At 45.9% G+C, this 23328-nt stretch overlaps 7 non-coding genes across 7 annotated transcripts; 3 read left to right on the plus strand and 4 right to left on the minus strand.

The window, feature by feature from the left end:
• The first annotated feature begins 1117 nt into the window (after positions 1-1117).
• On the plus strand, positions 1118-1233 carry trnal-caa (transfer RNA leucine (anticodon CAA)). Its single transcript has 2 exons — positions 1118-1155; positions 1199-1233. It is a non-coding gene; the product is annotated as a tRNA-Leu (tRNA).
• Positions 1234-3180: 1947 nt separating this feature from the next.
• On the plus strand, positions 3181-3294 carry trnal-caa (transfer RNA leucine (anticodon CAA)). Its single transcript has 2 exons — positions 3181-3218; positions 3250-3294. It is a non-coding gene; the product is annotated as a tRNA-Leu (tRNA).
• Positions 3295-5872: 2578 nt separating this feature from the next.
• On the minus strand, positions 5873-5944 carry trnah-gug (transfer RNA histidin (anticodon GUG)). Its single transcript has one exon. It is a non-coding gene; the product is annotated as a tRNA-His (tRNA).
• Positions 5945-11704: 5760 nt separating this feature from the next.
• On the minus strand, positions 11705-11796 carry trnar-ucu (transfer RNA arginine (anticodon UCU)). The gene is given in 2 exon segments: positions 11705-11740; positions 11760-11796. It is a non-coding gene; the product is annotated as a tRNA-Arg (tRNA).
• A 2712-nt stretch (positions 11797-14508) lies between these two features.
• trnav-aac (transfer RNA valine (anticodon AAC)) lies at positions 14509-14581 on the plus strand. The gene has a single exon. It is a non-coding gene; the product is annotated as a tRNA-Val (tRNA).
• A 572-nt stretch (positions 14582-15153) lies between these two features.
• trnaw-cca (transfer RNA tryptophan (anticodon CCA)) lies at positions 15154-15225 on the minus strand. The gene has a single exon. It is a non-coding gene; the product is annotated as a tRNA-Trp (tRNA).
• Positions 15226-22590: 7365 nt separating this feature from the next.
• Positions 22591-22663, minus strand: trnav-uac (transfer RNA valine (anticodon UAC)). The gene has a single exon. It is a non-coding gene; the product is annotated as a tRNA-Val (tRNA).
• Between the last annotated feature and the right edge of the window lie 665 nt (positions 22664-23328).

The raw sequence follows: 23328 nt of genomic DNA on the forward strand, positions 1-23328 counted from the left end.
TATTGAGAATCCATTCCTGCTCTGGTGCCAGCCAAGTCTCTGTAATGGCCACTACATCATGATTCCATGTATGTAGCCAAGCTCTCAGTTCATCACCTTTGTTCCTGATGCTTCTTGCATTGAGGTACACACATTTCAGCCCTTCTACCTTACTGTCTTTACACCATTTATTCTGCTTCTCTTTCCTCAAAGCCTCTCTATATGTTAGATCTGGCTTTACTCCATGCAATTCTTCCACTGCTCTATCACTCTGGGTCCCATCCCCCTCGCAAATTAGTTTAAACCCTCCCGAACCATGCTAGCAAACCTACCTGCAAGGATATTGCTCCCCCTCGAGTTCAGGTGCAACCCATCCAATCTGTACAGGTCCCACCTTCCCCAGAAGAGATCCCAATGATCTAAAAATCTAAAACCCTGCTCCCTGCACCAATTCCTCAGCCACACATTCAACTGCCATCTCCTCCCATTCTTACCATCACTGTCACGTAGCACTGGCAGCAATCCTGAGAACGTCACCCTTGAGGTCCTGTTCGTCAGCCTTCTGCCTAGTTCCCGAAACTCACACTTCAGGACCTCATCCCTATTCCTGCCTATATCGTTGGTCCCAACATGTATCACTTCTGGTTGCTTTCCCTCTCGTACCAGGATGTCGTAGTCCTGCCGAAGGGTCTTGGCCTGAAACGTCGACTGTACCTCTTCCTACAGATGCTGCCTGGCCTGCTGCGTTCACCAGCAACTTTGATGTGTGTTGCTTGAATTTCCAGCATCTGCAGAATTCCTGTTGTTTGCGAAAGAAAATAAGTAATTTGAGTGAAAGTTTTTGTTACAGACATGAGAGGTTTTCGATAGTCTGTAAAACACACGTCGTGACACGTCCGATAAAACAGACATATATCTCTATACGCATTTTGAAGTTGGACGTTCTCCCTATAATTTCTCTGCATTCGGAGTTTTACACACTGCTAACAGAGGGTCTCGCGGTTCGGTTCACTTTGTGGCCGCTATGTACATATGCGCATTCTGGTTTCATCCTCTAAACTGCTGCACGAAAACAATCTTTTACTCTGCTTGCGAAGAAAACTACTTGTTCGGCTTGTTAAGTGGCCTCTGCAAGCTCGTCAGGGTGGCCGAGTGGTCTAAGGCGCCAGACTCAAGGAGTGAAAGTCCTTCCGTAGAAACGCGGGTGTTCTGGTCCCCGATCTGGGGGCGTGGGTTCGAATCCCATTCCTGACAAATGCTGACTTTTATATTTGTATATTTCAGGATCAATTTATTCCTGGTAACAGGACCTGAACTGTTTGAGTAAAGGGGCGGTGGCAATGTTCTCACATGAATCGCAGTGTATCAGACAGAGTGCGGGATTCGACGAGTGGCTTGGTGAGAGGTGTCCATCTCATCCTCCTGATCACTGGTTGGATAGATTGACATTCGTGTCTTTCTGGCAGTTTCTTGATGAATATATTCTTTTTTTTGCTCGAAGTAAGCGTGCGAGGAAGTTCGGACGACATTTTACGTCGACGAACTGAATTATTGCAACACGCACAAAGTGCTGGAGGAACTCAGCAGGCCAGGCAGCACCTATGGGAGAAAGTACAATCGACGTTTCTGGCCGAAACCCTCCGGCTGTCTGGGTGAACATGGTCTGCCGGTACGTACGGTTTGACCTTTCAGTATTATGACGTCTGCTTGGCCCGGACCTGAACTTCTTGTTTTAGCTACTTCCACAAATGATTGATTTACTGAATCATTGAAAATGCATTCATTTTCTTTAGAAGCAGTCCACTGACTCAACCATCGCAGGGCTCCGTCCTGGAGAATTCCACAGAACGCTGACGGTGCGCGCAGGTCTTCCCACTAACGTCAGTCTGAACCGATTATCCTTGTAAACAATATTTCCGCGACCGCTCCTCCCCCACGAGTAGAAACAAATCCGTATGCCCTGAATCATGGCCCCTTACAACCCCACACGGTTAAAAATTTCCACCCCTCCATATTCCAGAGTCCGATTTGATCGTAATAGCCCACATACTCACCGAGATAGACCTTGCTTTCCGAGTCGCCTCCAGTGCCACGGTGTCCTTCACCTAATAGGTGGTGGAGGGGGTGGGGGGCGTGGGGGTGTGGTTGGGGAGAACTGTTCAATGTGTTACGGAGCAGTCCAGAAAAGCCGTGGAAATGCAAGTAAACAATTCTCTATTCCTAATATCCAGTTCCGTCTGGTAAACAGCATAGTTACTTAAATATCAGGGGCAAGAAGCCGGGACACTTCAGGGAATAAAATATCCAACTTGAAAGGGACTCCGTTTCCTTTTGATTGTCTGTTTTCAGTGTGATAAGCAGTCTTCGAACAGCAGCAACACGGGTCACTGAACAATCTGGTCCATTATACTGTATTGTGCATCTCCCTTTGTGTGGCACATTGACATATATCTGATGGACATGCAAATAGAAGACAGATACAGACCTCCTACTCGAAAATTCTTTTTGCTCGTCAAAAAATAAACCCAATATAAATCTTGACGTTTCCTTGGCTAAAACAGGTGGCCTCGGTTTGACTTCAATAAACGTCTAGAAATCGATTACTCAAGGTCATTCCCACTTTGATTACGCGGCCATCAGCAGATCAGGCACATGGCATGCTTGCATTCATTGTTCGGAGCGTGGAGTATAAGTGTCAGCAAGTCATGATGCAGTTTTACAAAACCGCAGTTGGACCAGATTTGGATTACAGCATACAGTTCTGGTAGTTCTATTCCAGAAACAATGTGGTAACTCTTTAAGAGGGTGCAGACGAGGATCACAGGGATAAACGCAAAAGATGTGGCAGATGGGCGAATGCTTTCTACGACGTGTTGTGAAAATTAAGTGCAAAGACAAAGTGAGGAAAAAATATTTTGAGCTAAACGCCGTATTATAGACGTGACAGATTTCGGATCACATCAGTAGACACACGTCTGTCCCACGGGCATGTCTGGATGCGCAATGTGCTTCATCTGCAGTTTGAGCTGGGCATTTTCCCTGAAATTGTTTTGCATTCGGCGTGTTAAGCACTCTTAACAGGAGCTCGCCGTTCAGGTATCTCCACGATCGATCTGTGTGCGTGAATATTTCGGTTCTATCCTCCAAACTTTTCTCAAAGAAAACCATTTGTTTTCGATATTAAAAGTGCTATGCAAGGCTGTCAGGGTGGCCGAGTGGTCTAAGGCGCCAGACTCAAGGAATGACATTCCTTCCGTTGAAACGCGGGTGTTCTGGTCCTCGTTGGGGGCGTGGGTTCGAATCCCATCCCTGACATCAGCTGAGTTTTCTATTTAGAGATTTGACTTTACTGTGGGTCAATTTATTCCTGTCAACAGTACTTGAACTGTATGATGTTCTCACAGCGGATTGCAATGTTGGATTTGGCGAGTGACGAATGAAATGTGGCCATTGGTTGGATAGAGTGACAATCACACCGTCTTCCTGTTGTTGATGAATGTTTAGTTTACTTTTATTTTGTTTCGATAGTGTGCGAGTAAGTTCGGACGAAACTTCATGTCACCGTTTCAACCTATACGTCTGTCAGGCAGCCCAGTCCGGTTATTTTAACTACTTGCAGAACCCGAGAATTCCGAGACCCGCCTTCCGATCTGGAGACCATGATCAGCGGGTAGCAACAGACTGGCCGTTGAATGTAATGAGGTCTGATTTGTACCAGACCTTAACTAATGTTCCTTGCCAGTCCCACTAATCATTTATTTATTTAACTTTTGTAAATGTATCCACATTCTGTACAAATGGTCCACTGACTTAAACAAAAGCCTGCGACTTGCCACTAGTTACAAACATGTTCACCCCATCGTCTTCTGTTAGATCCTGTCTTATTCAAAAAAAAAAATCCCTGCTGCGGTGTATGATCCCGACTTTTGGACCCTTTTGCATTTCCATCATCGAATAGATATCACTAATGTAATAATAATCACTAATAGAGAGAATGAAATATGAGTTCGGTCCTCAGAATCATGACCATTTGTTTTTTTAGTAGGTACAACTCCATTTTCTGAACCCCCTTCCAGCTTATAGCTATGTTCAGCCATATGTAGTTAACTAACCTATGCATGGTGTAACTCGCTGCGAACTAAAAGTCATTTGTAGTTAAAAACGTGCAGGTTAAATTAGATGAAGCTTTACTTTGGCATTACATGAAATCTCCCACTGAGCGCTGCGTTTAATTGACACCTGGTTGTTGAGATCCGATGTGCCCGTTTCCCGTTAACTAATGTCAATAAAAGGAGATACGAATGTTTCTCTTCAACTCTTGAACAACACATCACTCCTTTTCCTTCCAGTTCTTCCAGGGTCCACATCCCTCTCCTATCAGTCTCCTTCTTCAGTCCTCCCCCCAACGCTTCTTACTCATTCACTCTCCCTTACCCACCTTCCCACTTATCTGGTCTTATATATCACCCGCCAGCTTGTACCCTCTCCTCATCCATTTATTCTGGCCTCTGCCCCGTTTCTTTCCAGTCCCGATGAAAGGTCTCAGGCCAAAACGTCCACTCTTTATTCACCTTCACAGATGCTGCGTGTCTTACTAAAGATGTGTTGCTCAATGTTTCCAGTATCTCGAGAATTACTTCTGTTTCAAATATTTCCTTCTGTTTTCCCGAAAATTGCCCTCTCAGGTATCAGACAAAAGTGAAAACCACGAGGCTACAGAAACACTGCCCCACCGTTTAGCCTGATGATCTGAGTAGCCTTTGAATAATGTACACTACCAAGTGACTGTTCCGTTCTCGCCCATTAGTTTGACGGTTACGATATAAAAATCACAATCGCCTTACATTGTAGTAGAAAATTAAATAGGCTAAAGACATGTTGAGGTGAGCTTAACCCTACTTGAACACCACCCCCGCCCCCCCTCCGGTCGGCCGGTCCGCAAGAATATTGTCAATATTAAACCGGTCCGCGGTGTAAAATAGGTTGGGGACCCTTGCTTTACAGCAACGCTGTGGCAATTGAAAATGGCTTGCACCGATTCAGGGGTTTGACCTGCAGCGCACATAACGCAATCCATCAGAGACAGACGCAGAGACGCTTAGAAAAAGGGGCAGAGACACGCCGTGCAAGGCGCCTGATAACCGGGGGCACTCATTGCAGAACATGACGCGCAGACAGACGCAGGACAGGGAGACAAAGGCAGGAGCAGATGCAAGCACTCACGAAGTTAGAGACAAGAGCACAGAGAGTGGCTGGATAAGAACACAGAGTACATGGCTACTCACACTGTGGCAGGGGCGCAAAGTGCAGAAACACAGAGAGGTAAGGACACTGAGAGACAGAGACACGGACGGTGGCAAACACACAAGGGCAGGCATGAGAACGGGAGAGAGCAAAGCACGCAGTCTGAGGGAAGAAGGGCAAAGTAGGGCAAGCACCCGAACAAGCAGCAAAATGGAGGAACAAAAGCATTAATGAAAAAAAAAACGAACAAAGATTTACCTCGTGGCATTCACTCAACGAGCAATGTTTATTGGCGATCCATGGTGAAACGGGCCGCTGGTCGATGTGCGATTTGCGCCGGCATAATCCATTTCCAGAAAGAGAGCTAGCGGGAGGAGTCTCCCAGTGCTCCCCGCCGGCAGTGGTTGGATCAGAGAGCGGAGATCATGTATAGTTACTGAGGTCAGTTTATATTCTCGCGCCTGACGATCTGTTGAGCAAATTCATGTCGAAATGCACCGCCTGATTCAATGTGAAATCTTGGGAACGAGAAAGTCAGTGGTGATCGGCAATTATCAACACTTTGGGAGAGGCGGCGTTCTGAAGTTCATCAAAAGGGGAGGGGTGAAGTTGCAGGTGCTGATGAAAGCCGAATATGTGAACTGCTGATTGCCATGACTCGGATTCGAACCGAGGTTACTGCGGCCACAACGCAGTGTACTAACCACTGTACGATCACGGCCAAACTCTTCAGCCGTGCGCTCCCGGCTCTGTCAGAATATTGAATACCGGTGTTGCTCGTACACAAACACTCCGCTGAATAAATCAGCGGTTCCCACTGTCCGGCCGAGCTTCCACGGTGACTCTAAGCACTGGAAGTACTCAGCGGGTCAGCCCCAGATGCGGCAGGAGAAACTGAGCCTATTTTTCAGGTCCGAGAGCCAGAAAACAGAAAGGGAGACAAGCGTGCGCAGTTATAGTGAGGGACGGGAAATGGGATGGTTCTGATTGCGTAAAACCGGATGGCCAGTGGAAGAGCTCAGGGGGTCAAACAGCCTCAGTATAGCCAATGAACGACTTTGTTCGGGGACCTTTGACAGGACTCTGGCCGTGAGAATCGGCTGTAAACGTAGGTGACAAGTTAATGAGTGAAACGGACCATTTAGAAAGTGAGAACAGAGACTTCAAAGACCACAATAATCTCCCGCCGTTTCACATATCGCGATCACATTGCCATCTAACGAGCCTTACTAATACTCAAATAATATCAGATTATTAGTAGTAATCCGATAGAATCATAGAACATTTTATGCACATTAAGAATGTTTTCAAAAGTTTGCGGCGAGTCTGGAAGTCAGGGCAGGATGGCAGGTGCGGATGGGTTTAGCATCTTCCTGTAGGAGTGAAAGGCAACGCCGACAGGGCAGCGAACCCCGGCTGGTGAAGGATACTGACAAACCAGATCGGGAAAAGAAGAAAACAAATGTCAGGCAGAGGGAGTTGGGGTCACAGAAATACCTGGCAGAGAGGGAACGCAAGAGTGGGATCTGGAGGGCAGGACAAGAAGACAAAAGGAAACTTCTGGGGTCCTGTGAGCAATTTTGGGCCCCTTATCTAGGAAAGGACGTGCTGCCATTGTAGAGGAACTAGAGGAGGTCGATGAGAATGATTCGCGAATTGAAAGTATTAACGTAGGAGGAACCATTTATAGCTATGTGTTTGTATCATCTGGATGTTCGGAAGAATGAGGGGGTTTTCATTAAAACCTATTGAATATTTAAGGGCAAACAACAGGAATTCTGCAGATGCTGGAAGTTCAAGCAACATACATCAAAGTTGCTGGTGAACGCAGCAGGCCAGGCAGCATCTATAGGAAGAGGCGCAGTCGACGTTTCAGGCCGAGGCCCTTCGTCAGGACTAACTGAAGGAAGAGTGAGTAAGGGATTTGAAAGCTGGAGGGGGAGGGGGAGATGCAAAATGATAGGAGAAGACAGGAGGGGGAGGGATGGAGCCGAGAGCTAGACAGGTGATAGGCAAAAGGGGATACGAGAGGATCATGGGACAGGAGGTCCGGGAAGAAAGACGGGGGGGGGGGTGACCCAGAGGATGGGCAAGAGGTATATTCAGAGGGACAGAGGGAGAAAAAGGAGAGTGAGAGAAAGAATGTGTGCATAAAAATGAGTAACAGATGGGGTACGAGGGGGAGGTGAGGCCTTAGTGGAAGTTAGAGAAGTCGATGTTCATGCCATCAGGTTGGAGGCTACCCAGACGGAATATAAGGTGTTGTTCCTCCAACCTGAGTGTGGCTTCATCTTTACAGTAGAGGAGGCCGTGGATAGACATGTCAGAATGGGAATGGGATGTGGAATTAAAATGTGTGGCCACTGGGAGATCCTGCTTTCTCTGGCGGACAGAGCGTAGATGTTCAGCAAAGCGGTCTCCCAGTCTGCGTCGGGTCTCACCAATATATAAAAGGCCACATCGGGAGCACCGGACGCAGTATATCACCCCAGTCGACTCACAGGTGAAGTGATGCCTCACCTGGAAGGACTGTTTGGGGCCCTGAATGGTGGTAAGGGAGGAAGTGTAAGGGCATGTGTAGCACTTGTTCCGCTTACACGGATAAGTGGCAGGAGGGAGTTCAGTGGGGAGGGATGGGGGGGGGGACGAATGGACAAGGGAGTTGTGTAGGGAGCGATCCCTGCGGAATGCAGAGGCGGGGGGGGGGGGGGAAATGTGCTTAGTGGTGGGATCCCGTTTATTTAAGGGCATAGAGTTGACGTGAAGAGGACACTGCCTATAGAGGGAAAAGCTAGGACTAGGTGGCACAGCCTCAGAACAGAAGAGTGTCTCTTTAGAACAGAGATTATGAGAGCTTTATTTAGTTACAGAGTTGAATCTGTGGAATTCATTGCCGTCACTGTGTGTAGTTTAATCGGAGATTGATAGGTTCTTGATTAGCAATGGCGTCAAAGGTTATGGGCGGAAAGCAGGAGAATGATTGAATGGCGGAGCAGAATCGATGGGCTATTAATGTTCCTATGTCTGATAGTCTGGTCTTCGGGAGATAATGTCAATAAGAATCCTTTGTGTGAATAGTCATAGTCATAGTCATAGTCATACTTTATTGATCCCGGGGGAAATTGGTTTTCGTTACAATTGCTCCATAAATAATAAATAGCAATAGATCCATAAATAGTTAAATAGTAATATGTAAATTATGTCAGTAAATTATGAAATAAGTCCAGGACCAGCCTATTCGCTCAGGGTGTCTGACCCTCCAAGGGAGGAGTTGTAAAGTTTGATGGCCACAGGCAGGAATGACTTCCTATGACGCTTTGTGCTACATCTCGGTGGAATGAGTCTCTGGCTGAATGTACTCCTGTGCCCAACCAGTACATTATGTAGTGGATGGGAGACATTGTCCAAGATGGCATACAACTTGGACAGCATCCTCTTTTCAGACGCCACCGTGAGAGAGTTCAGTTCCATCCCCACAACATCACTGGTCTTAAGAATGAGTTTGTTGATTCTGTTGGTGTCTGCTACCCTCAGCCTGCTGCCCCAGCACACAACAGCAAACATGATAGCACAGGCCACCCCAGACTCGTAGAACATCCTCAGCATCGTCTGGCAGATGTTAAAGAACCTCAGTCTCCTCAGGAAATAGAGACGGCTCTGACCCTTCTTGTAGACAGCTAGAATGCTACAGGCATGACAGACGTGCAGGTTGGCGATGTTGTATATTTAATATTACAGTAATATTTGAATAGTTTGGTAAATATATTGTTTGATTAAGTATTCGTTGTTGTTTACACAATTCATTATGGATTATGAATACATACATCATTACGACTCCACATCATAAGCTCGCGTCTCACTGACGTGATGATGAAGAGTACACGTCGATCCTTGTCTCTCATGATTCGCCTTCGGTTAGTTCATGGAGTTGCAGACCTGACGGTGGAGACGAGTAAGCTTCAAAACGAACCCGAGACTTCCGAGTTAAAAAAAAGTGCAGCACGCATTTTTTTTTCATCGAAAGGGGGAGAGAAAGGCGTTTGAGTTAAAAAAGGCAGAAAACGGACGAAGGTCACAGGTTCAGTAACAGTGAGCACCAAGTGATAGTAATAGATAATAAAAAACGCTGAGAAGGCTGGTTGCATCGGTAAGATAGCCGCGTTTTATGTCACAACAGATAACTGGATTATGTGTATTGAACGAATTAAGCGCTATATTAAAGCAAATGGAATCGCCGATGAGAAACGAGTGCCAGTTTTGCTGAGTGCAACTGGTGGAAGAGCAGACAGTTTGCTTAGAAGTTTCACTGCTCCAACCAAACCGGCCACAATAAGTTTTGCTGATGTCGTGAACGTAATGCAGGAACATTTAGAAACGAAACCATCGTTGATTGCAGAACGTTTTAGATTTCATAAATGGAATCAAAAGGCAGGGTAGTCCTTCGCAGTTTACATGAATGAACTGCCTAAATTTTTCGAGCATTGTGAGCTCAGTGAATAGCTTCAGAATGCACTGAGCGATCGTTTAGATTGTGGAATCTTACAACAAAGAATTCAAAACCAGCTCCTAACTGAAGCACAACTCATATTTAAAAGAGCAGTTGAAATCACTGTATCAATGGAAACAGAGATACAATTGAGGTGCAGACAGGAATGAAAGTGAGTGTGAATAAAATTGCAACTAACTAAGCAAAAACCTGACTGGCAGAACAAATTGTGTTACTATTGTGGCAGGGGCTCACATACACCAGACCAATGCAGGTTTAAAGGTGAAACTGCTAAACAAGATGAGAGCTGAGGGTATTATATGAGAGTTACCAGCATGGATAGAGAATTGGCTGATTGGCAGGGGGCAAAGAGTGGGAATAAAGGGACCCTTTCTGCCGATTGGCTGCCGATGACTAGTGGTTTCCACAGTAGTCTGTGTTGGAACAGCTCTTTTTACGTTGTATGTCAACGATTTAGGTCATGGTTTTGCGGACACGTTTGCGGAGGATATCAAGACAGGGGGAGGGGCAGGTAGTGTTCAGGAAACAGAGATGCTGCAGAAAGACAGACAGAATTGGAGGCAAAGAATTAGTGGACAGAATACTGTGTCGAGAAGCGTACGGTTATGCACTTTTGTAGAAGGAATAAAAGCATAGATTATTTCCTAAACGGCGAGAAAATTCAAAATGTCCTAATGCAAAGGGATTTGTGAGTCCTCGTGCACGATTCCCTTCAGGTTAACTTGCAGGTTGTCATGGGCGCACAGTGCAGAAGTGACAGCTGTAACTTATGTGGGTAGTCATCAAGATCGTCTTCTGCCCGAATCTGTCATACATTCTGATAGTGTGTGCGCTTGTAACAGCCTTACAGAACATCTGCCCCTGTGGGAAGCAAGAGGGTTTATTTCAGCCGACGGAAAGCCCCTCCGATATGCTGCTCTGTCATGGTATATTTTTGAAGATGCAACGAGGAAACGGCACGGGGTCATAAAGGTGAAACCCCAGTTTTAAATTATTTTCTGCGAGGAATAATAAGGCTGATAAATTAGCGAAGCCAGCTGCTTTAAATGGGTAGGACTGGCAGCTGCAGACCTGGGGAGATGGGAAGGCAGAAGGAGCAAGAGGTTAAGGTTCTGGATTTAACCGAGGAGCAGAAGAAAGATAAAGAATTGAAAATAAATATAAAGAAAGGAGCCCTCCGACATACCAGACCAGTGGAAAGGCCTTGGACTAACCTGCAGGTACAAAGTGTTTAACTTGAAGTGATGAACATTACTATTTCCAAATAAGGTTTATGAGTAGTTAAAATACCAGTTAATCTGCACACTTGCACATTTTGAGGCGAGAGATTCCAGGTAGAAAAGTAGCATTTTTTTTCAACTATAGAATGCAAGCTTGTAGATTTTTTTTATTCAGAGCGTGGTTGAGTTAAAGGAACGGGGTGCAAACGATTTGTCACAATTATGACATTAAACGAATGGAAGAAGTTAAGTAAATTGAAGGTAACCACTGGCGTGAAATATATATCTGCTCATAAACAGCCGTGTAGTTTAATAAGATGACGAATTCGAACCAGAATCGTAATCAGGTATAATATGTCCTGAAACTTGTTGCTTTGTGGCAGCAGTATTTGGGACATATGACAAATATATATATATATATAATAAGTAAGTACTGCAGAAAGAGAGGAAGCCTCTGAGTGGGACGGTCACTCTGTTGGTCAGCATGTTTGCGGGTGGTCAGACCTCCATATTCCTGCCAAGCCTGTAAGCGATCAGGACTTTTTTTTGGTCAAAAATTCACCTCCCTGTCGCTGAAATAATAAGGCTCAGTACCACCATCATTTTTCTGGAAGATTTTAACGGACTATTACGGTTTTAGAGATTTTCGTAACTGTGCTAAGTGAACGAGTTGATTATTTCAAGTCTTGACCTGATTTTCCCGTTTGTCATCAACTACTGGAATTCTGACCTCAGTTATCGCGGGAAAAAACACCGACTCTGGTGGGACTCGAACCCACAACCTTTGAATTACTTCATCACACATGAATTAGAAGTCCAACACGCTATCCATTGCGCTACAGAGCCTGTTATCAACTCTTTTGGGGCATACAGAGAAAATTATTCAACAGGAAATTGCAATCTGTCAACTGCAAGCACTCATTATCCCTCAATCGTTTTTTAAAAGTAAAAAAAAAACCGACGTAACCAGTTAATCAGTTCCCATCTTATTGCAGCAGTGGATTTCCGAAAAACTTTTAGAAGGACAGATGAATTGACGGATGGGTTAGATGTACTGCTAATTCTTTGTGCTTGTCGCGAGTTGTTGGTTTGATCATAAGATCATAAGAGAAAGGAGCAGAATTAGGCTATTCGGTCCATCGAGTCTGCTTTGCTATTTCATTATAAGTTACCCATTTCCTTCTTAACCCCACTCTCCTGACTTCACCCCATAATCTTTCAGGCCCTGACTAATCAAGAACCCACCAACCTCTGCCTTATATGAACCCAGTGACACGGCCTCCACAGCCACCTTTGGCAACAAATTCCAGGTATTTACCATCATCTGGCTAAAGACATTCCCTCTCATTTCTGTTCTATATGGACCTCCCCCGATTCCGAGGCTGTGACCTCTCGTCTAGACTCCAACAAAGGAAACATCCTCCTCACATCCAGTCCATCCATGCCTTTCAACATTCGATAGATTTCAATGAGATCCATCTCCATCCCTCTCCCCATTCTTCTAAATTCCAGCGGGTACAGGCCCAGGACCTTCAATCGCTGCTCATATGACATGGCGCCTGCCTTCTACAGATGTTGCCTGCACAATTTTCTGTTTGTATTTCAGATTTCAGCGTCCGCAGGTTTTTCAGTAAAAAGGTGAGTTTGTTTTTGGACACAACGTAAAACATGAACATTTAATTGCCGAACTTGGGCAAAGAGGACAAATGACGCCAAAGGCAGAGTGGTCTGTTGTGTAACTCCAAAACATAAAACTAATTTAGTGAAAACAAGGAACCGGGAAGGCGAGAGAAGGAGTTTAAAAGGAGAGAAGAGATTGCGAGAAAAAAGTGTGAGAGAAAGGGAAAAGAAGAGCAAAAAGAAAAAGAAAGGGACCGACAGCGGGATAGAGAGAGCGAAAGAAGACGGGACCAGGAAGAAAGCAAGGATGGAAGTGGATGCAGATAAAAAATACGAGAAAGGGAGAATAAATGTGTCCAGAGCTGCAGTCTCAGATTCAACTGCTAAACCCACGATGGAAGAGACCCCCAAACCTGACGTTCCTGACAAGAAAAGTGATCTACCTTGAAAGATAAGACGTCGTCCCACAAGAGGAAGAAACCTTCTACAGCGATTAAATCTTTAGGCCAGAATGGGACAGTTTAAAATTTAACTTGCTGCGGATGTCTGTATATAGTTGAGATGCATTCTGCGTTGAGTTGGAGTTTATAGCTAAACAGAGAGGACCGTTGTGCTCTCTGTTTTTCAGTAATAATTGTGTAATATTGTAAATATATTGTTTGATTCAGCATTCCCTCATGCTGACATAACGCAATGCGTTCGGAACTGGCACAGGCGATCACGTTGCCAGTCTTTGCCCGGGAGCCACATTCTCTTCATTCACCCATTCCATGCACATATAGAAGTCACACAGTTTAATGTCACATTTTAATATTCACCGAAAACAATTGAAATTAACCCTCCGCCCCCTCAGTACTTTCTTCAGTGACACACACAAAATGCTCGAGGAACTTAGCAAGTCAGGCAGCCTCTATGTAGGGTAATAAACCGTCAACGTTTCGGGCCAAGACGCTTCATCGGTACCTTAATTACACTGACACCGGGAGCTCGGGATGGAAGGGTAGCGTCTGGTTCTATTTCACCGGCTCAGCTTGCAGAACTTCAGCTGCTGCTGGGCTGGGCTGAAACAAACTGCAGAGAATATACGAGGAGAGTGTAGCTGCTGTGATCCGTCGCCTCAGGCTCTAAAGCCGGAATGAGCGGTGCGGTCGTGAACACGTTCGGCATGTCCTGTTCAGGATGTAGCGTCTCGGCCCGAAACGGTGGCTTATTCCTCACTCCAGCCTGCTGCATGACCAGCTGAGTCCCTCCAGCATTTCGTGTGTGCTGCGACAGAAGTTCAAAATCTGAGAGCGGGAGAAATTTCTCCAATTTCTGCTTTCTCTCACAACCGACATACAGACGGAAGTGGTATCTTTCCATTTACTCTTCAACGTCCAGCAAGTGTCCATGTTTTTAAGCACCAGCGGATTTTATACGTAGTGTTTGTCATGTTTACATCGCACGGGAACATAAATTTACTTGAACTGCTGTTTCGGCAGGAGAGCGCGTATTCTGCCGGTTCTTATTCACGTTGACAACAGTTGTCCAAATGTCTTCTTGCACTTTACAAGCACCCGATCAATCTTCTATGCTTACCTCAGGCTGGACGAAGGACAGTCCAGTTCAATGTCGCGCACAGTTACCCCCACCCTGACCTCTCTGTCTCCGAATCTGTCGTACCGTCTGCTTCCAACCCCTCCGCTTCACGTGGGTCTATCTCCCTCTATTTCTTTCTCCCCATTTCCTCAGCAGGAGCCGTTATTGATACGTTGTTTCTTTGACTTCCATTTCGCACATACAAGAAGGAACTCACAGGACCGCTCGGGGATTGTGAACGATATGGTGCACCCTCTGGGTTGAGTCAGCGGGAGGCAATTTCAGATGTGGCGGGGTTCGTGAAGATCGTTATCAAACACTTCAGATCAGCTGCTGTGAAACATGCCAACCAACGGTAGCGTTTCTGTAGTGTAGTGGTTATCACGTTCGCCTAACACGCGAAAGGTCCCTGGTTCGAAACCAGGCAGAAACATTCTAACATTTTTTGGTTGAAATCAGATCGAAGAATTGGCAAGTGACACAACCACAACATCCCCCCACTCACAAAACGCTGAAGTATGTAGTAAGGAGTATGCTATCGAGAGGTATAAGCAGTCAGCATTTCGGCCGAGACCCGACATAGGAGCAGAATAGAAGGGACGATAAACCAGAACACGAAGATGGGGGAGGAGGAAGAGGACGGTGATTGGTGAAGCTAGTGAGGGGGAAAGTAGGTAGGTGCGGGAGTGACGCTTAGAATTGTGAAGAAGTTTAAATCTTCCACGGGAGCTGCGTGTCGTTTCTCGGACGCTGACTAAGCTGGTGAATGTTTGCACAGTTTTCTGTGTTTGTTACTGGTTACAGCGTCCACAGGTTTTTTTTTCCAATAAAAGGGTAATTTTGTTTCTCGACACAGGGTAAATATCAACAATTCAATGCTGAACTTTTACTGAATATGAGAAATAACTGCTCATTTGGCAGTTACTTGTCGAAGCGGAGGGTGCACAGAATTCTGGAAATAATTATAGAACTGAGCTGTTATAATAAAATGGATAACAACATTTGTGACCCCGACGTGATTCGAACACGCAACCTTCTGATCTGGAGTCAGACGCGCTACCATTGCGCCACGGGGCCTAACGGTTTTATATACGTCATTAAAAGTACTTCGATGAACTCCTGTTGTGGTGGAGTTTTACTGGTCAGCGTAAGATTTCTCCTCCCTTGTCCAGGCGCTGCCGGCGAAGACCTGCCAATCTCTTGAGGTGTATAAAATGCTGAGAGGCATTGATCGTGTGGATAGTCAGAGGCTTTTTCCCAGGGCTGCAATGGCTAGCAAAATGACAGGGGTAAGTTTTTCACACAGAGAGTAGTGAGTGCATGGAATGGGCTGCCGGCGACGGTGGTGGAGGCGGATACGATAGGGTCTTTGAAGAGACTCCTAGACGGGTATATAGAGCTCAGAAAAATAAAGGGCTATGGGTAACCCTAGGTAATTTCTCAGGTAAGGACATGTTCGGTACAGCTTTGTGGGCCGAAGGGGCTGTATTGTGCTGTAGATTTTCTATGTTTCTTCTATGTTTCCATGTTTCTGAATGGGCCGTGTCTCGGAACCGATTTCTCTTCAGTGACACATTTTAATATTCGTTTATATTCAGCGTGCGGAATTCATATCAATCTACCCCCCCCCCCCCCACCTACCGTATGCACGCTTAGCCCTTTACTTAGTGACACACTAAATTCCGGAGGAACTCAGCAAGTCAGGCAGCGTCTATGGAAGGCACGAAATAATCGTCGTTCTGGGCGAAGACGGATCATCTGTACTTTATTTCGACGGATAGTGGGAGCTCTGGCTGCTGTTTATACTGTATTTCACCGACTTCTGCTGTGCTGAAGCTGACCCCGTCCGGCGCTGACAATATACCTTGAGTTCTGCACTGACCTCTGTTCACCCCCTTCCACCCACTTCCGTTCCTTCCAACGTCTTTTACCCTCTCCTATCAGATTCTCTCCTCTCCAGCCCTTTATCTCTTTCACCTATCGGCTTCCCAGTACTTCGCCTCACCCCTCCCCTCTCCCGGTTTCACCTATCAGCCACAACCTTGTACTTCTTCCTCCTCTCCCACCACCTTCTTGCTCTAACCTCTCATCACTTTTTTCCAGTCCTGATGACGAGTCTCGGCCCGAAATGTCGACTGTTTTCTTTATTCCCACAGATGATGCCTGACCTGCTGAGTTACCCCAGCATTGTGCGCGTTGCAGGGTACCCACAATGATAGTTCCAGCAGATTAATCGTTTGCTCGAAACTGCAAAAAAGGCTTTCGGACAGACTTTTGTCGATGTGAACAGGAAGGGCGAGAACGCGCACTCTCCCGAAAAAACTGGAGCGCGAGTAAAACTTGCGGTCGGGCCAAGGATCGAACTGTGAGCTTTTCGTACGTGAGACGAACGTGTTATGCTCCACTCCACGAAACGCATATAGCTTTCGTACTTTCACCAGTTTATGTGAAACATCGAAACTTGTTTGGACGTTTAACAAACAATGGGGAAAGACAAAAGTCCAGTCAGCCGGTCTATGGTGCTGGAAAGCCGAGGCTACTGAAATGTTTCAACACGTTTCTGCCGGTTTCACACTGTGAATATCCTTACTTCATCCCTCACCTCTACTGGTTTCACCTATCACCTACTACCTTGCATATCTTCCTCCCCTACCCCATTTTCTGTGTCTGATGTCTCATCGTTTTTTTCCAGTCCTGATGAAGGGTCTCGGCTCGAAACGTTGACTGTTTGCTCTTCTCCATGGACGCTACTCAGCCTGCTGAGTTCCTCCAGAACGTGGTGTGTTCTGCTTGGATTTCCAGCGTCTGCAGATTTTGTGGGTACCCTGGTCAGCATGGAGAAGTAGGTGCAAAGGGACTATAGCTGCAACACATTGCTGTATGACTTGGATTCGACCTGACAAAATCACTGTTGACAAGCACGTCCCCGACACTTTCTATAAAACTTCCCTTACAATCGAACAGAAAAGTCGAGATATATTATCGCTGGTGTAAGTGTTTCGCTTCGACATGTCCAATGGATTCGTGACTAGAAATTACTGTTCGTGGAGACAAGTAAACTTGCGACTAAAAACGCATTTCCGGTATTAATACAAATGAACGCATCGCTGTCGAAGTTACCCGCAGTAAAATCAAGAAAGAAATCAATTTGTGGCCTTTATCATCATAAATCCTTCGCTGTCCTCAGAGGAATTCGACGACGATTGCTTTTGACTTCTATTTATACTTATTAATTGTTTATTCCCAGAATTGCATTGCTTCTATGCGCTGCAACATTATATTATATTTTAATCTAATTTTAAGGTTTTCTTTCGATATGTGTCTAAAACGACCACATGCTGTCGCACCGATCCATACAGGCTAAACCTTCCAACTCAAACTAGAACAGGATTTGGAAGAGATTTTTTTTTCTCTGAGATCTAATGCTCGGAAGTTACAAATCACTTCTTAGTCAACAGATTATAATGTTATTTTCAGCGGATAGTTCATCCCGTTTTTGAGCTCTTTTCTGAATAATTGGATAACAGGACTTAGCACCGAACGTCCGAAGCTGCTTCCATATTGATATCATTAAATGGTGGTATAGATTTTCAATACGTTTCAATTAGTTTCAATCGGTTTCAATAGGTACGTTTAATGTCGGAGAAATGTATACAATATACATCCTGAAATTCTTCGCAACCATCCACGAAAACAGAGGAGCGCCCCAAAAAATGAACTACAGTTACAACCAAGTGTGCAGCAAAGCATCAATAAAGACACAGACTTGCAGTACCCCAAAAACTACTCATTCACCTGGTCATTCGACATACCACAAGCTCTCTCTCTCTCCCTAATAAGGGAAAGAGGGATGTCCCCGTTTCACAGCGAGAGGAGAGACATAACAAACCGTTATCATCTGTATATAAGATGATAAGGAGCATTAATCGTGTGGATAGCCAGAGGCTTTTTCCCAGGGCTGAAATGGCTGACACGAGGGGGTATAGTTTTAAGGTGCTTGGAAATAGATATCGAGGGGATGTCAGGGGTAAGTTTTCCACACAGAGTGGTGGGTGCGTGGAATGCACTGCCGGCGGCGGTGGTGGAAGCGGGTACAATAGTGTCTTTGAAGAGCCCCTTAGATAGGTACACGGAGCTTAGAAAAATAGAGGGCTATGCGGCAGGGAAATTCTAGGCAGCTTCCAGAGTAGGTCACATGGTCGGCACAACATTGTGGTCGGAAGGGCCCATAATGTGCTGTAGAGTTCTACGTTCTATGTTCAAACAACTCGCTGATTTACGATGTTAAGAGACCGTTGCGTCGCTTTTTCCGAGCTCTGCACCCAGAGAGTCGGCCCAAAAAGGTGCCCCTCTCCGTACACACAATCCCCTGGCAGCTGACCAGCTACTCCCGATGTTCCGTGTTCTCCCGTGACGCTTCTGTCAGGGTGCGGCCTAGAATCAGCACGTCTCCAGATCCATGAAAATCCGGAACCTTGAAGGCACGCTCACCTTCCAGGCCGCATCCCTGGGATATCAAAAAGCGGCCGGTCGTGAGGTCCTGAGGCGGGTCCCGTTCCCGCAAAGAACTGTGGTCAGAGTGTAACCCCAGGTCAGGATCTTCAAATGAAGCTTGAAAAGGGGAGAAGAGACATTAAAGATAGAAATAAAGCTGTTCCGGACTTGCAAGCGAAGGAGTTGCCGTTTCGCGCCATCTGGGCTTCGCCCCGCCTCCAGAATTAATACCATCATTTCAATATGAGAGGAAATGCATGCGTAATCCTCACCTCTAATGTTTTAGAGAAGGAAATAACGTGTATTAATAAAGTGGAACATTCATATAACCGCCTGCAGTTTCCTTTAAATCCACTTTTAACACTTGTTGTAATTTCTTCCCAGGATACTAATCCTGCTGACACATACACATTAGTCCTGACGAAGGGTCTCGGCCTGAAACGTCGACTGTACCTCTTCCTAGAGATGCTGCCTGGCCTGCTGCGTTCACCAGCAACTTTGATGTGTGTTGCTTGAATTTCCAGCATCTGCAGAATTCCTCGTGTTTACGTGGACACATACTATATCCACCTTGAACCAGCGCTTATCACACCACCTACACCAACATTCCTTGTCAGCTAGGGAAATTACTTGAAGAGTTAGCTAAGCAAATGATCAGGTAAACAAATGGTAGGTAGCGGGCACTAGCCGTTAAAGCACTAACTCCACCGGGGATTTTTAAATCCCTTAAGGCTGCTGCCATGTTAAGAGTCGACGTTGGCTGGAATAGAATCCTCCCTCCTGCCCCCCGAAATAGAACACCAAAACCCAAGAAGCTAGATAATTTCTCCCAATAGTCTTTTTCCTTGGTATCAAGAGGGATAGATGTTAGTGCGTTCCCCCCCCCCCCCGCGATGTAGTAAGGAGTCCTCATACAAATACAGGAACCCGACACGTTCACGCAGTCTCTTAAAGGCACACACACACAAAGCGAACTGATGTGTGGCCACGCCTCACTCATGTCTCCGCACTCAAATCATTCACACTCTGCTAACTGGGAAGAGGGACGCAGGCCGATGAGGCGCGATGGCACTGACCACCCCCCGATTCCCACTGCTCCTGAAGGTCAGCCATGGCCTTTTGTAATGTCTTCAGCGGCGGATATAGGGAAGCCAGAATGGAATGCGAGGAATCCAGCAGAGCGCAAAAAGAGCCCATATGGGGAGCCAGCTTGGAGGATCTTTATCTCGCTGACGTTGGCAGTACTCCCTCCACATTACACAGAGACTGGGGGTGAAAACACTATTTACCTACTCCTCCGGGACCCCAGCTTTGAGCAATGTCAAAAACATTTCCCTACGGTTCATGCGGTCTAGTTTTCTTACTTTTTAAAGTTTTTAACTTACGTTATTCTTTGTAATTTTTTTCCACGGTAACACGTTGAAGCTGCACCCTCTCTAACATGCTGGTGGAGAGAGTTTTATTTGGGTTTTTAGCGCTGGAAGTAGTTACATTGGGACACGTCTCATTAGCGTGGCAGCAGGATGGTCGCATTGTTTATTCCAGGGACCAGCTGATTGAGCTTATACCGGCCGGTTTAGCGAACAGAGCAGCGGACACCCCGGCTGAAATCTGGAGGAAAACACACAGAGGATGCAGAGGGGGATCAAAAAGGCGAGGGAAGAGGACCGGGTCGAGACAACAGAGGCTTATGGAGAAGAGAAGTTATAAGCCGTGTCTCCCCTCTCTCATTATGGGCAATGTGAGATCGCTGGGTAACAAAATGGACGAGTTGACGGCGCTTGTCAGGAGTCAGCGAACATTTCGGGAGAGCAGTGTTATGTGTTTTACTGAAACGTGGCTGCACGAGGACATACCCGATCAAATTTTTTTAAAACCAATTTCCCCCGGGATCAATAAAGTATGACTATGACTGTGACTATGACTATGCGAGATCCCCTACTACTCGTCCGCTTATCCGACTTCCGTACCTGGCTACGTGCACCTTCTACATACTTCAAACCAGTTTAACTGCACTCCCCATTTCCATTCTAACATAACGGTCCATGGTCTCCTCTACTGCCCCGACGCGGCCACTGATGTGAGAGGAGCAACACGTCGTCATCCGTCCACATGCCCGCCCCGCCCCCCCAAGTGAACGTCACTTCCGGTCATTTATCCTCTCTCCTTTTCTATTCTCCATTCCAGCTCCCTTCTTACACTTTTCGGTCTCCTCACCTGCCCATCACCTCCCTCTGATGCCCAACCCACTTCTCAAATCGGTCGTGGTGAAGCGTCTTGGCCTGAAACGTCAACTGCTTCTTCCCTTCCGTAGACACTGCCTGCCCTACACAGTTCCTGCAGCATTGTTTTCAGCATTTAGAATATCTTGTGTTTATGATCACCCTTCCCGTTCTTCCGCATCTGTTACCGTACTTCCGATCCCTCCTTCACACCCCCCTTCGATTCTCCTAATATCTCCTGTCATATTTCCGACGAACATCTTGCACCTTCGATACTTTTTGCATGTACTGTGGGAAGGGCAGAGGATAAGGTATCACGTTGCTAGGCTGTCGAAAAGGTTGAAGAAGATAGCAGTGGTTGGCTTGATTAGGAAGAATCGCCACTGGGCTGTAATAATGTAATGCAGGGAAGAGGGTAACCGAGCTGATTTAGGAATGATACTACAAGCTGGACATTGAGTCACGGGACGTGGTGTATCCGTAACAGAACGGTACCATAACGACCCGGAAGCACATCATACCTGCCGAATGTATGGAAGAGCAATGCAATTTACGTACATCTTTTCACTGGAATGCTATAACATGAAACAGCAGCGGGATTGGGTGGCTATGCCCCCAGGGTCATTATCCGTCGGCGGTTTATGTCTTCGTGTATCAGCCACGGCACTTCTCAGTGACTGATCTCAAACGATCTCATATGAAATTTTTGCATTGATGAACACGGAAGGTCTATCACAAATTGGTAATCCCCAATCCTATTCCCGTATATTTTGGAATGCCGGATCCTCCTCTAGCCGAAACCAAATCATGACTCTAGAACACTCATTATACTTGCAGATTTTGACATTTTGAACTTCCCGTAAAAACCCTGATCTTAGCATCCCAAAACACAGGAAATTCTGCAACTGCTACAGCTTCAGTGCAACAAGCAAAAAAATCCCGCAGGAATTCACCAGGTCAAGAAGCATTTCTGGGAAAATAAACAGTGAACATTTCCAGCGGAGACTCTGCAGCAACAGCAATCAATTACTCTCATGCTCGGTTGGGTAAATAAGCGTGGACCGCGTGGTCAAGTGGTTTAAGGCGTTTGACTTCTGGTTGGGGTGCGGTATCAGCGAAGGCTGCAGGTTCGAGCCCCGTCTTTCGCCAACCTGAATGGTTCAGGTCAATCTTGTTACCAATTGTCGCCTGTATAACCGTTCTGTCTGCTCGAGAAAGGGAGCGAAGGGACGAGAGTATTGGAGTTTGAAAAGGAGTCTGAAAGACTAGATAGGATAGGTAATAAACGAATAAAGAAAATGAAAAAGAGTTAATCTTTAAAATAAGGTGCAGGGTTTGGAAGAAGCTGTTGTCAATCCTGCTTCTTGCCCGGATGAGAAGCTGCGATTGAACCATAAAATATTCCTCAGCTCGCAGCAGGAGGTTTGGACAGCGAGTTTTCCCTCGGTCTATATTTCCACTTAATTTGCGCTAGCGTCTTTAATTCTGTCTATTTTGTCGTGTAACTTCTCTATAATTTATGTTAATTTAAATTTAATTATTATATCTTTGTTAGGTGTGCAATGCAATGTAGTGAATATTCATTTCAATTAAAGCAAATCGAATGTTCGCGACATTTACACCATTTATGCCCGTGACAAAAGACTTGAACCCGAACCGTCGTGTGCACGGGACCGTTGAGTGTTATACGCTTCTCAAACCCTGGAGTGAAAAGATAAATCAACCGTGTTTCTGTCCAGGATTGAACTGGAGACCTTTTGCGTGTAAAGCGAACGTGATAACCACTACACCACAGAAACCACACACAGGCTCAGTATTTCACGCTGCTGAACATGGTGAGTTTCTTCACATTAAATACAACCTTTTCTGCGCCAAGCAAGAAATGGAAACTCTTTCACATCATTCCTCTCCGCTTTCAGTAAAATCTTATGAACCGTGCTGTATTTTATATACAATTATTTATTGTACATTTTTCGGCCAAGACATTAATACAAGGAAACGATTGAAACGTACGTCAGATACATTTGCAGACGACGTGGACTCGCTTCCAAGAACGCGAGTTCTTGGAATTTGCTTGGGAATGGGATGAGCTCATCGGTGAGACTCGCTCGAGGCAGAGGGGTCGAGACCGGATGCGGTTGCCGGATCTATCCCGTGCCGGTCGGTGACCACCCTGGAGTTCGAGTAAAGGAACAAGAAGGGGATTGGGAGAAGGGGCTCTGAGAGCCCCGGGACAGTAGATTTAGACGAAAAGGTAAGAGAGGAGTCTTCGGTGTATGGCCAACCATCGGGGAGGGAAAACCGAACGAAGATATTACCTTTAAGACATGTAAATATTGTCTGTAAAGAATATTATATCTTGCATAGTTGTGAAAAGGTTGTCTCAACGGGAACCGGAGGAGGAAAATGGGTAATAATAATGGTAAATTTCAACGTAAGAATTAAGGAAAAGGACCAAGAGCGA

The sequence above is a fragment of the Mobula hypostoma genome, chromosome 2, assembly GCF_963921235.1.
Source record: "Mobula hypostoma chromosome 2, sMobHyp1.1, whole genome shotgun sequence".
NCBI classification, from domain to species: domain Eukaryota; kingdom Metazoa; phylum Chordata; class Chondrichthyes; order Myliobatiformes; family Myliobatidae; genus Mobula; species Mobula hypostoma.